Source organism: Triticum urartu, chromosome 1A (genome assembly GCF_056163025.1).
Source record: "Triticum urartu cultivar PI428250 chromosome 1A, HENAU_Tu73, whole genome shotgun sequence".
NCBI lineage: Eukaryota > Viridiplantae > Streptophyta > Magnoliopsida > Poales > Poaceae > Triticum > Triticum urartu.
Window position 1 is genome coordinate 544,859,313 of NC_141873.1, and position 15,057 is coordinate 544,874,369.

General features: G+C 43.1%; 1 pseudogene; it reads left to right on the forward strand.

The window, feature by feature from the left end:
* The first annotated feature begins 13,892 nt into the window (after positions 1-13,892).
* LOC147992458 (uncharacterized) lies at positions 13,893-14,608 on the forward strand (annotated as a pseudogene).
* Positions 14,609-15,057: the final 449 nt, after the last annotated feature.

The window sequence follows — 15,057 nt, forward strand, 5'->3', positions numbered from 1 at the left end:
CCTCCCACAGCGCTTGGCGAAGCCCTGTTGGAATCCCGCTACTTCCACCACCACGCCGTCGTGCTGTTGGATCTCCATCAACCTCTCCTCCCCCCTTGCTGGATCAAGAAGGAGGAGACGTCGCTGCTCCGTACGTGTGTTGAACGCGGAGGTGCCATCCGTTCGGCGCTAGGATCATCGGTGATTTGGATCACGACGAGTACGACTCCATCAACCCCGTTCTCTTGAACGCTTCCGCGCGCGATCTACAAGGGTATGTAGATCCACTCCTCCCTCGTTGCTAGATGACTCCATAGATAGATCTTGGTGACACGTAGGAAAATTTTGAATTTATGCTACGTTCCCCAACACATAGACCATAAGCGGAAGCGTTATGACAACGCGGTTGATGTAGTCGTACGTCTTCACGATCGACCGATTCTCAGTACCGAACGTACGGCACCTCCGCGTTCAGCACATGTTCAGCTCGGTGACGTCCCGTGAACTCACGATCCAGTAGAGCTTCCGGGAAGAGCTTCGTCAGCACGACGGTGTGGTGACGGTGTTGATGAAGCTACCGACGCAGGGCTTCGCCTAAGCACCGCTACAATATGACCGAGGTGGATTATGGTGGAGGAGGGCACCACACATGGCTAAGAGATCAATGATCAATTGTTGTGTCTCCAAGGGGTGCCCCCTCCCCGTATATAAAGGAGTGGAGGAGGGGGAGGGGGCCGGCCTCCTATGGCGTGCCCCATGAGGAGTCCTACTCCCACCGGGAGTAGGACTCCCCCCTTCCAAGTAGGAGTAGGAGAGGAGAAGGAAGGGAGAGAAGGAGAGAAGGAAAGGGGGGCACCGCCCCCTCCTTGTCTAATTCGTACTAGAGGGGGAGGGGGCGCGTGGCTGCCCTGGCCGCCCCTCCTCTTCTCCCATTAGGGCCCATTAGGCCCAATATACTCCTCGGGGGTTCCGGTAACCCCCGGTACTCCGCTATATGTCCAAAACCTCCCGAAACACTTCCGGTGTCCGAACATAGTCGTCCAATATATCGATCTTTACATCTCGACCATTTCGAGACTCCTTGTCATGTCCATGATCATATCCGGGACTCCAAACTACCTTCGGTACATAAAAACATAAAAACTCATAATACCGATCGTCATAGAACTTTAAGCGTGCGAACCCTACGGGTTCGAGAACTATGTAGACATGACCAAGACATATCTCTGGTTAATAACCAATAGCGGAACCTGGATGCTCATATTGGTTCCTACATATTCTACGAAGATCTTTATCGGTCAAACCGCATAACAACATACGTTGTTCCCTTTGTCATCGGTATGTTACTTGCCCGAGATTCGATCGTCGGTATCTCAATACCTAGTTCAATCTCGTTACCGGCAAGTCTCTTTACTCATTCCGCAATGCATCATCCCGTAACTAACTCATTAGTCACATTGCTTGCAAGGCTTTATAGTGATGTGCATTACCGAGAGGGCCCAGAGATACCTCTCCGACAATCGGAGTGACAAATCCTATTCTCGATCTATGCCAACTCAACGAACACCATCGGAGACACATGTAGAGCACCTTTATAATCACCCAGTTAGGTTGTGATGTTTGCTAGCACACACAGTGTTCTTCCGGTAATCGGGAGTTGCATAATCTCATAGTCATAGGAACATGTATAAGTCATGAAGAAAGCAATAGCAGTAAACTGAACGATCAAGTGCTAAGCTAAGGGAATGGGTCATTTCAATCACATCATTCTCCTAATGATGTGATCCCGTTAATCAAATGACAACTCATGTCTATGGCTAGGAAACTCAACCATCTTTGATCAACGAGCTAGTCAAGTAGAGGCATACTAGTGACACTATGTTTGTCTATGTATTCACACATGTATTATGTTTCCGGTTAATACAATTCTAGCATGAATAATAAACATTTATCATGATATAAAGAAATAAATAATAACTTTATTATTGCCTCTAGGGCATATTTCCTTCAAGACCATATAGGGTCGAATAGTTCTCAAACGACAACATTGCCACCACATCGGGTTGTCATCACTTGCCCCTCCAACTTTCAGTTGGCCTCCATTTTTTCCTCGGGCGGTTTTAGTAGAAGTATGCAGAAAACCACCTGAAGGCAAGAAGCTCGTCCAGTCCAACCAAGCAAATCAGGAGCAGTCGCAGGAGAGCCAGTTACCCAACGGCGATGAACATGAACTTAGAGATGCACACCAACACGACATGATGATATCTAGCTTGTATAAGCAATATCAGAGACGTCTCATCACAAAAACCTTGGGAATGACTACTAAAACCATCAATTTCCTGTACGAACCATGGGACCAACATTATCAAACCTAGAACAGGTATCTCTACTAGTAAAGAGGAGTTGAGGAACGTAGACTGTACATTGGTATCTTTCTTTTAATTATGTGAAGTGAAATTGGTTCTTTGAAATAAGTGAAATAATTTTTTGAGTTGATTGAAATCAGTACTTTGAATTAACCAAAATCAATGATTATAAACTTGTGAAATCTCTTCCCTTGAAATGAGTGAAATATGTTGTTTAAAAATAGTGAAATCGGTTCTTTGAAATAAGTGAAATTATTTTTTGAGTTGAGTGAAATAATTACTTTGAATTACAATGATTCATAAACTAGTGTAGTGAAATCCTTTGTCTTTGAAATGAGTAAAATATGTTGTCTTAAAAAAGTGAAATCGGTGTTTTAAAATGAATGATATATGTATTTTTATACTAGTGAAATCGGTCTTTCTGAAAATGAGTGAAATTATTCTTGTTGAATTAAATGGAACAATTCTGTTGAAGTGGGTGAAATCAATGTTTCTGACATGAAATCAGTGTTCTGAATATTGAAATGAAATCAGTGTTTTTAATTAATGAATGAAATCTATTTTTTTAAGAAAGGAGTGAAATATGTTTCATGAAATTTTTAAATCATCTAAAATATATTCAAATCTGATCTTGTTTTAACGATCTCGTCGCCCGGAATTCCAATATTTAAAAAGATTTTTGAATAATTTTTTATTCAAAAGATATCAATGAATTAGTATTTCACAAGAAAAATGAAAAGCTAGTTTCTCTATGGGTGGAGAGAGAGAGAGAGAGAGAGAGAGAGAGAGTATATGTGCATGCAGCACTCCGTCTTTCTCTACCTTTACCAGACGAAAAACTACCATCATGGACTTCTATCGGAGTGTATTGCAATGTATTTCTGCAGCAAAAAATTTGGTACCTTTATACTGCAACTCAGCACAACAATCTTGACGCGGAGACGAAGGGCAACAGATGTGCCGGTAGGTACCAGTGCTGTTAGAATATCTGTTTTTTTACGTCGATTGCTAGGTCTGTACAAAAGTTAAAAGTGGTACGTCTGTACAAAAGTAGAAAGTGCTTACTGTGGATAATGGATTGTCACTAACCAAGACCACATGGTTCCATCGTATCTTTATTAACACATAAAGAGTATTTTCCTACGTGCCAATCTTTCCGGTAATGTGGACGGCCAAATTAAAATCGGGAGATACCCGAACCTGAGACCAGCATGCGATCCAGTGCTTCTTCCTTGTGACCTTTTGATACAACACTATTTAGAACTATAAAAAACACTGGTCGTGTTATGGGTATGGCAAGCACCAACGGTTGTCTATGGATGGCTCAAGCGAAATTACTTTTGAGTATGCATCTGTGTCGACACGGCACGAGGCTTCCACCGACCCTCTCGCTCCTAGGATACTGCACCTTTGCCTTCTATGGGAGAGAGATTTCATCACCACGTGTGTAGTGTAGGGTCACAACGGGAAAAGATGTCCGAAATGTGATTTTGCCATGGGCTGACCGTTGTGTAAAGTGGACTTTTCTCGTCAGCTAGCCATGAGTGCGCATGGGTGGTGGCGGGCCTGGCCGTCGTCGCCGTCGGTGTTGGAGCCCCGTCCAATCTGCGAGCTTATAAAACGGCTGCTGAGGAGCCCCATTGTGCAAACCATCCATCTCAGATCAGGAGCAACCAAATCAAGAAAGAAGAGCGCACCAGAGCCGTGTTTAATCACTCACCAACGACCGATGGCGTTTCTGGGAGGATCATTGCGCGGGACGAGAAGCATTGGCAGCGGGAAGATGACGCAGGGGATGAGCCACGGCGGGTTGCGGTCGTGGCCGCAGGCGCCGGCGCCCGTGAGGCAGCTCTTCTGGAGGATGAGGCGCGCCGTGCTGCGGCCGAAGCGCCGTGCCGTGAGTTTTGGGTACGATCTCAAGAGCTACTCCCAGAACTTCGACGATGGCCTCGTCCCTGCCCACCGCCTCTAGCAACACCCGCAGTGTCTTCTTCTTCTTCTTCTTCTTCTTCTTTTCAATTCTACTTGCCGCCCGGCTGGAGCACGGCTCGAGGCTGGTGATTTGTTCCTCTAGCTCAGCTACCAGTGTATTAGTAAAAAAAGTTGAGTTGGAAAATACCCAGTGTACTAGTATTAGAAAGTACTGTTCGTACACTAGTTGCTTAGTGTTGAAAGCCTGAAACTGCCAACGAAATGACAGTGTATCTATGTGCTTCTATGTAGTCTGCAAGCCGTCACTTGACACAATGGAATGGAATTTCAGCAATTTATGTTTATGCCGCCCTAGAATACACTCTCAGCACTGGTGCTTCTCACGTTGTCGCCGTCATTTGACTCTTGAGATGAAACCAATGTAGTGTTGGTGTGTAGCTAAGCTGTTTGATTTGCACACATATTGGGACTGAAGTGGATTTGCGATGTTAATTTTCAGGAGGCAAGATTTGGAACCCTCCCTTATAAAAGTTAATTATTTTGTATGTAGATCAGCAGTGAGATTAAAAGTTTTCCCTCTATTAAGAAACATTATATATGTATTCAACGTGACCAGAATGTTCAGGCCCTCGAAACTCCCATTTGGTAGATAATTGATCATTTAGGCCGACATCCATCCTTACTAGAAGCATCAGTGTGTTGCTGCGCCATGAATTACAACGTCAAAGTTATGCTCGCCTCGTTGCACCAAGAGATTTAGCAAATAGCTTGGAAATCTGATTGAACTAAGATGTACTATTGTCCTTCAAAAGGAAGTCTGACATATTCTAAAAGTTATTTGCTTGATTGTTAAGAGGGGCATGCACATGTAATTATTATCTTGATTTGAGTTGCTCAATATACTCAACGTCCGAAACACAACCTTTCGCACATACAAGCATCCTTCACGCATACAAGCAGTCTCAGTCCTCGTTGGTTGCCAAGCTGAACAAAAACTATTTTTACATGCCAATGACGTCTAGGATAAATAGATGCCTAACTAAAAGCTACGAGACCCGCTTCGGTACAACCCCCTGCTAAAACGTATAGTCAATTCACAAGTCGTACTTACTTCTGTATGTATGGCGTGTAGTCGTATACGTACAGGAGGCCATCAGATTGGGCCGGCCCATGAAGATAGCGTATAGCAGCGCTTCAAAAAATAAAACAGCGGTTGCCTGAGGTCGAGCTCAGAACCTTCGGATTATGGCACACGTGGTACAACCATCTTGCCTAGCAACCATTTTTGCGTAAATTGCAGCGCGAAGCCTTAAGGATAAGAACAACGCAGAATATTTTTTTAAAGTTCGAACGTAAATAACTTTTTGAAAACAAAACGTGATTTTTTGTGTGAATCCCAATCACTCTTCAAATTTTTGAACAAATATATAATAAACTGAAACATTTTTTTAAAACCATGAACAGATTTGAAACGCGAATAATTTTTAAAAGCAGAACATTTTTATAATTCCAAATTTCTATGGAAACAAAAACAACTGTTGGAACATAAACGTTTTTTGCAACTCCAGAAAAGAAATGGAAAAACAACAAACATTTTTGTAACAGAAGCATAAGACCATCATTTTTTGAAATTTTTGAAAAGAATATGACAATTTTAAGTAACTATTTCGAAATATGTCTTGCTTCTAAAAAAACTGAAATTTTCGAAAACTGTTGGATTTTAAAACATTATTTGATTTGTAAAATTTTATTTACAATTTCCAACAAATGTTTGATTTTTTTGAAAAGGTATCTAAATTCTGCATTAATGTTAGTTCTTAAGTATGTGCACTCCTCGTTTTGCACAAACATTAGTCAGCTTAACTGGTATGCCACTCACGGTTGTTGCAAGAGATCTGTGGTTAGATTCCTAGCTGGGTTTTATTTGTGATTTTTCACAGCATTAATGACTAATGATTGGTATGCCACTCACGGTCCTTGGTGTTATTTTCTAAGATTTCACGTCATTGCTTTACACATCATTAGTTGGTTCAACTGGTGAGCCACTCAGGCTTGCTGCAAGAGGTCTGCGGTTGGAATCCTGTATCTCCACTTGATTTGGTTTCGTTTTCAATTTTTCCGTGCCTTTAGCCATCACCATTGGCTAAAAAAACATAAAAAAGACCATTCTACCCTTTATTATGAAGAGGTATAAATAGATCTCCACCGTTAATGTGTTTAGGGGGGTTGTACCAAAGAAGAAGTGAAAAGCTACATACAGAACATAGAACTCATGTGACGGCCCTGACTAACTACCAAAACACTAACACACCACCATTACTCTCGCATATCACTCCATTTAAATTTACCAAAACATCACGCGAAAATACACACCAGACTATATTTCTGCATATAGACCATAAAGGGTTCGAATAGTTCTCAAACGGCAACATTGCCACCATAGTGGGTTGTCATCACTTCTGGCCCCTCTAACTTTCCACTTGGCCTCCATTTTTTCCACGGGCAGTTTTACTAGAGGTGAGCAGAAAACCACCTGAAGGCAAGAAGTCGTCCACTGTAACCAGGCCAAACAGGAGCAATCGTAGGAGAGCCACTTACCCAATGGCAATGAAGACGAACTCAAAGATGCACACCAACACTGCATGATACAACAACACAACATGATGATATCTAGCTTGTATAAGCAATATTATAGACATCTCATCACAAAAACCTTGGGGAAAAAATTTAGCTAAAACCTTTCATTTCTATATGGACCATGGGACCAACATTCCAAAGCTAGAACAGATATCTCTAGTATCAAAGGGGTGTTGGCGATCATGCATTGTACATTGGTGTCTTACTCTTAATTGTGTGGAATAAGTGAAGTCGGTTCTTTCAAATAACTGAAATGTTTTTTTAGTTGAGTGTAATCAGTACATTGAATTAAGTGAAATCAATGATTCATAAACTAGTGAAATCTTTTTTTTCTGAAATGAGTGAATTAAAACGAGTGAAATCTGTCTATATGTTAACGAGTTTATTATTTTTTGAAATGAGTGAAATAAGCCTTTTGGAATGAGTGAAACCTTTTTATTGAGTGAAAAATATGTAGTTTTAAACTAGTGAACTCACTCTTTTTGAAAACGAGTATAACTATTTTTTTAATTAAATGAATAATTCATTTGAAATGAGTGAACTCAATGTTTTTGAAATGAAATTAGTATTTTTAATATTTCCACACTCTTTGTTTTTAATTAATGAGTGGAATCTGTTTTTAAGGAAGGAGTGAAATATGTTTCACTAATTTTTATATCATTTCAATGTATTAAAATTTGATCTTGTCTTAAGATCTCGTCGTCGGGAATTCAAATATATAAAACAATTTTAAAGTAATATTTTTATTCAGAAGATATCAATGACTTAGTATTTTACAAGAATAATGAAGTGCTAGTTTTTTGATGGTGAAGAGAGAGAATATGTGTGCATGCAACCATCCGTCCTTCTCTAATTTTACCAGACGAAAAGCTACTATCATGGACCCTTTCACAGTGTATTGCAATGTATTCTTCAGCAAAATATTTGCTATCTTTAAACCGGAAGTTAGCACAACAATCTTCAAGATGAGATGAAGGGCAACTAATGTGCCGGTAGGCACGGGTGGATTTCCGCTTTCTATGCCCATTGCTAGGTCTGTGCAAAAGTTGAAAGTGGTAGGTCTGTACAAAAGTAGAAAGTGCTTACTACTGCTAGCTCAGCTTAATTGAACAATGGACAATGGATAGATGGGCCATGACCGTGGTGCGCGTAAAGAGTCATGATGCATCAACCGTCTTCCTTCTCCTCCTCCCTTTGTTTCTTTTCCGGTGAAGATTTGTTCCAAGGAACTACATCTTCATGATTGGATATATGGATCGTCACTAACCAAGACCACGTGGTCCCAAAATATCTTTATTTACACATAAAGAGTATTTCCTACGTGCCAATTTTTCAGGTAATGTGGATGGCCAAATTAAAGTCAGGGGATATCCGAACCTGAGCACCAGCACATGATCCAATGCTTCTTCTCTTGGGACCGTTTGATACAACATTATTTTCGAAGTAAAAAGCACTCGTCATGACATGGCAAGCACCAATACTTGTCGATGGATGCCTCAAGTGAAATTACTTTTGAGTATGGATCTGCTGTGTCGACACGACACGAGGCCTCCATCGACCCTCTCTCTCCTGCGAGATCCACTTACCCAATGGCGAGGAAGATGAACTAAAAGATGCACACCAACACGACATGATGATATCTAGCTTGTCTAAGAAATATAAGAGGCATCTCACCACAAAAACCTTGGGAAAAATCAACTAAAACATTTCATTTTCTATACGAACCATGGGACCAACATTACAAAAGCTAGAACATGTATCTCTAATATTAAAGAGGAGTTCAGGATTGTAGATTGTACATTGGGATCTTTCTTTTAATTGTGTGAAATAAGTGAATCAGTTCTTTGAAAATAAGTGAAATTATTTTTGAGTTGATTGAAATCAGTACTTTGAATTAACTAAAAACAATGATTCATAAACTAGAGAAGTCTATTTTCTTTCAAATGATTGAAATATGTTATTTAAAACTAGTGAGATGGGTTCTTTGAAGTAAGTCAAATTATTTTTGAGTTGATTGAAATCAGTACTTTGATTTACGTGAAATCAATGATTGATAAACTAGTGTGGTGAAATCTTATTTTCCTTGTAATCAGTGAAATATTCTGTTTAAAGAAAGTGAAATTGGTCTCAGATAATGAGTGGAATTATTATTTTTTGAATTGAGTGAAATAAGTCTTTTGAAGTGAGTTAAATTGGTGTTTCGAAATGAATGGAATATGTATTTTTATACTAGTGAAATCGGGCTTTTTGAAAATGAGTGAAATTATTTTTGTTGAATTAAATGGAACATTTTTTAAAATGGGTGAAATCAATGTTTATTAAATGTAATCAGCGTTATGAATATTCGAATGAAATCATTGTATTTAGTTAATGAATGAAATCTAATTTTAACAAAGGAGTGAAATATGTTTCATTAATTTTTTTAAACACTTAAAGTATATTCCAATTTGTTCTTGTTGTAACGGTCTTGTCGCCCGGAATCCAAATATGAAATAGTATTTTAGAATAACTTTTATTCAAAAGATATCAATGAATTAGTATGTCACAAAAAAATGAAAAGCTAATTTTTCAATGGGCGGAGAGAGAGAATCTGTGTGCATGCAGCACTCCATCCTTCTCTACCTTACCAGATGAAAAACTACTATAATGGAATCCTATTGGAGTGTATTGCAATGTATTCCTGCCGAAAATATTTGATACCTTTATACTGCAAGTCAGCACAACAAGTTTATGCAGAGACGAAGGGCAACAGATGTGTCAGTGGGTACTGGTGCCGTTAGAATTTCCGTTTTCTATGTCGATTGCTAGGTCTGTACAAAAGTTGAAAGTGCTAGGTCTGTACCAAAGTAGAAAGTGCTTACTGATGCTAGCTCAGGTTAACTGAACAATGCATAATGGATATATGGGCAATGACCGTCGTGCACGTAAAGTGCCATGATGTAGCCATCGACTTTCATCTTCTCCCCGCCTTTGTTTCTTTTCCGATGAAGATTTGTCCCAAAGAACAATATCTTCATGATCGGATATATGAGTAGTCAGTAACCAAGAGCACATGGTTTCAACATGCCTTTATCAACACATAAAGAGTATCTGCCTACGTGCCAATCTTTCCGTTAATGTGGACGGCCAAATTAAAGTCAGGGGATATCCGAACCTGAGCATGAGCACACGATCCGGTGCTTCTTCTCTTGGGACCGTTTGATACAACACTATTTAGAACTAAAAAGCACTGGCCGTGACATGGCAAGCACCAACACTTGTCGATGGATGCCTCAAGCGAAATTACTTGTTCGTGGTACCATGCAACTGCCTGTGTCGACACGACACGAGGCCTCCAACCGACCCTCTCGCGCCTCCTTGGATGCCGTACCTTGCCTTTTTATGATGCTGCGTCGGTCTTTGACTGTAGATGTAGCTAGTGTAGGGTGCCGACTGGAAAAGATGTCCGAAATAAGATTTTGCCATGGGCTAATCGTTGTGTAAAGTTCATTTTTCTCATCAGATATGAGTCGAGTGCGTGGGTGCTGGCGAGCCCAGCCGTCTTTACTGTCGGCATCGGGGCCCCGTCCATTCGGCAAGCTTATAAAACGGCTGCTGAGGAGCCACATTTGTGCAAGGGAAAGTTGTGGCTACTCTCGGGTGTAGGTACACCCGAGTTTGCAAAACTTTGAAAAATGTGATAAAACAAGGTCCAAAAATTCTGAAATTTCGAGACAACAAGCTTCATCAAGTGTTTGAACTTTTCGCAAAATTTCAGCTAAAAACAACATCCGAGGAGCTCTTACAAAAAAAACAAAATCAATGCTCAAACAGTGCACAAGCATAGAGCATTGATTTTGTTTTTTTTGCCGAGAGCTCCTCTGATGTTATTTTTCTGTGAATTTTTCGCAGAAAGCTTGAACATTTGATGAAGTTTCATGTCCCCAAATTTCAGATTTTTTGACATTTTTTGATCATGTTTTTTTTAATTTTTTTTCCAAACTCGGGTGTAGGTACACCCGAGAGTAGAAAAGCTGGTCTCTGTGTGCAACCATAAGCTACCTAATCAAGAAAGAAGAGCAGCAAAGCAGTGTTTAATCAACCGTGAGCTCGATCCCTTCCTTGTCATCTCATCAAGGTCGACCAACGGCGTTTCTAGGAGGTTCATTGCGCATGACGAGGAGCATCGGCAGCCAGAAGATGATGGAGGGGAAGAGCCACGGCGGGTCAGGGTCGTGGCGTCAGGCACCGGCGCCCATGAGGCAGCTCTTCTGGAGAGTGAGGCGCACCATGCTGAGGCCGAAGCGCCATGCCCTGAGTTTCGGGTACGACCTCAAGAGCTACTCCCAGAACTTCGATGACGGCCTCGTCACTGCCCACCGCCTCTAGCTAGCCAGACCCGCAGGGTCTTCTACTTCTTCTTCTCAATTTTACTTGCCGCCTGGCCGGACTATCGCCCGAGGCTGGAGAGTTTGAAGCATCGTCACCTTGTGATCTGCTGCTCCTCTAGTTCAGCTATGACTGTATATTAGACAGTATAGTTCATACATAAGTTGCTTACTGTTGAAAGTCTGAAACTGCGAATGAAATGACAGCGTATCAATGTGCTTTTATGTACGTAGACTGCAAGCCGTGTCACTTGCCACAGTGGAATGGGATTTAAACTATTTCTGTTTATGTCGCGCTATCTGTCATTTTATTTCTGTTTATGCTAGCGAAGATGGTGGGACCAAATATTTTTTATCAACTACTTTTTTTAGATCTTACCGTTGTTAGGGCATCTACACCGGACCCCATACTAGTCCCAAACGCCTGGACGGGCTGCCCAGTCAACAAAAAACGCACGCAACCGAGGTCCCCATACCCGGCCCAAACGTCCGGACTGACCGGCAACCCCGTAAACCCCATATCTAGCCCATATATGGGGGCGGATATATATGGGGAGATCCTAGACGCCCCGGGAATGCCCGCCACGTCGGACTGACCGCTAGGGCCCCCGCGGTCACACGCATAGATCGGCGGTCCAACGCGCGCCTCCTCTGGTTCTTGGCGCGGATGCATTCATGGCGCCGTGTGTCGCCGCTCTGGCGTGCCGCCCAAGGGAGCAAGCCCGTCTATAAGCCGGACGGCGGCAACAGAACCCTAGGCTATTTGCCAGCTTCGCTCTCCCTCCCACCACCCCGTAACCATGGCCCGCAGAGGATCACCACCTATGCAATGTTGACGCCGGAACGCCGGTTGTAGATCGAGGAGGAGATCAAGGCCAAGCGCGCCGCTCATGTCGGTGCCGGGCTGCCTCCGGATTTGCTTGAGCCGGAGGAGGAGGAGGATCTGGAGCAGACGACATGGCGGAGCTGGAGGAGGAGGAGCCTGCTGCAGGCTTTGGCATGGAGGACTCCCTGGCGGAGTTTGAGGTCGCCCAAGCGGTGGAGATAGTGGAACAGACCGCCATCCTCGAATCCATCCAAGATGAGGCATATGTGGAGTCCAACCGGCGCTTCATCCGGCTGTAGAGGGCGGAGATTGACGAGCTCTTCGCCTCTAGTTTGGATGAAAACGAGCCGGAGCTGCCACATGCGCCCATCTACCCGGAGCTAGGGATGGAGATAGTGGACATCTCCAATGATGAGTAGTCCACATATGTACGTAGTATGTAGGTTCTTTTAACTGCATGGTTAGTATGGATTTGAGATTTCATGTTTGAGGTACATGGTTGCGGTGGTCGATTTTCGTGTGATGTCCGGTCACTATCGGCAGGCGCACCCGCAAACATTTCGGGACCGGATTTGGATACTTCCAGTTGTAGATCCTCTTACATAATATGTTCAATCGTACTATTTCACTCCTTAGGTTGGAGGTTGGAACCTGGAAGATAGATAGGTCATCATAGATTTTGAACAGTCATCGGGGGAGTTGGGGAGGGGGGGGGGATAAACCCCCTTAAATTTAATCTCATTCGAAGAAAACATTGATTTAGTTTACAAGGGAAACCGGATAAAAAATCTGAACAAGTTGACCCCGTTTTTGAGGAAAATCGGGCCGAAAACTGTACAAACAACGCCCGGGCAAGGCACACTTAGCTAGCAGACGGAAGGGCCATCGCCACAAAAGACACTCCTAGATGTGAGGTGTCGTCGAGGGATCACAATGCCAAAACATTGCAAGCAATCTAACACACTCCACAGGCGTGTGTACCAGGCCTCATGGCACAGCTCAGGAGCGCCCACAGTTGACGAGTGCCACCAGACATGAACCTTGGCTGGGAGCTCTCCTCCACTGCTCTTCATTATTTGTGCAATGTTGTTTACATTGTTTATGTGAGGATAGGATCATGGGTTCTCTAAGACTGTTTGGTGTGTTCGGTGCAATGGTGTTTAGCGGGTTTCCAAGTCGGCGTTGTTTCATTCTTGTTTGGTAGTCTCGGTGGCTTCTTGTTAGGTGTGGTGGTTTTTATAATTTTGCGCGGCGTTGATTCGGCGGCCTTCGCTATCTTTTTTATTGCCGTATTTCTTTAACCTGCTTATATATATGTGTTGATTGTTCGCTAGGTCTATACAAAAGTTGAAAGTACTTACTGTTGGAAGCTCTGTGTTGTGGCATGTGTAACTGCAAACGCGAACTTGAAGCCGACACCGTATCCTGAAACTTAACTGAACAATAGATATATGCGGCACGACCATCGTGCGTGTAAAGCGTCACGATGTAGTCATCGTCTTTCTTCTTCTCCTCCTTTTTATTTTTTATGATGAAGATTTGTCCCAAAGAACTACATCTTTGTGATCGGATATGAGTCGTCACTAAACACGACCACGTGGTTCCAACGTAGCTTTATTAGCACATAAAGAGTGCTGCTTACGTGCTAATCTTTCTGGTGATGTTGACGGCCGCAACGGGAGTGGGGGATATCCGAACATGAGCAAACATGGGATGGATGCCTCAAGTGAAATTTCTTTTATGATGCAACGGGAAAAGATGTTCCAAATGTGATTTTTCCATGGCCTAATCGATAATCGTTGTGTAAAGTGGATTCCCCTAGTCAGCAGTGAGTGCGCGTGGGTGGTGCCGGGCCCGGCCGTCGTCATCGGCGTCGGAGCCCCGCCCATTCGGCGAGCTTATAAACGGCTGCTGCGGAGCCCCATTTGTGCAGACTGTGCGCCCATCTCTGATCAGAATCCATCTACCCTATCAATCAAGAAAGAAGAGTAGCAGAGTCGTGTTTAATCAATCGTGAGCTCCTGTCCGCATCATCTCATCAATGTCGACCAATGGCGTTTCTGGGAGGATCATTGCGTGTCACAAGGAGCATCGGCAGCCGAAGAGCCACAGCAGGTCGGGGTCATGGCGGCAGGCACCGGCGCCTGTAAGGCAGCTGTTCTAGAGGGTGAGGCGCGCCATGCTGCGGCCGAAGCGCCATGCCGTGAGCTTCAGATATGATCTCAAGAGCTACTCCCACAACTTCGATGATGGCCTCGTCCCTTCTCACCGCCTGTAGCTGACACTTCTTCTTCTTCTTCTTCTTCTTCTTCTTCTTCTTCTCAAGTTTACTTGCCGCTCGGCCAGACCATGGCTCGAGGCTAGAGAGTTTGAAGCGTGGTCACCTTGTACTGCGCAGAGTTTGAAGTGTACTATAGTATTAGACATCATTGTTCATGCACAAGTTGCTTAGTGTTGAAAGTCTGAAACTACCAACGAAATGACAGAGTGTATCTATTGTAGTTTGGAAGCCGTTACTTGCCACGATGGAATGGGGTTTAAGCTATTTATGTTTATGTCGCACGTGCTACAATACACTCTCGCGCCGGGGCTTCTCTCACTCTCATGTTTGATATGGGTGCATATTGGGAGTGAACATAATTTTCGATGTCAATTTTCAGGAGGCATGATTTGGACCCCCCCCCCCCAATAGTTTACGATTCTGTATGTAGATCAGCGGTGAGATTAAAGCTTACCCTTTTTATTATGAAACATTATAATGTATTCCACGTGATCAGAAATATCAGGCCCCTCGAAACACCCATTTGGTAGATAATTGATCGTTTAGGCTGAGATCCATCCTTACTAGAAGCATCAGCATGCGCTCGGAAACTCCCTCATGCCACCATGAGGTCTTCAAGAGAGGCACGACGAGTCCAGGTCCCCAGCTCCAGATTGGGGCGCTGCACCG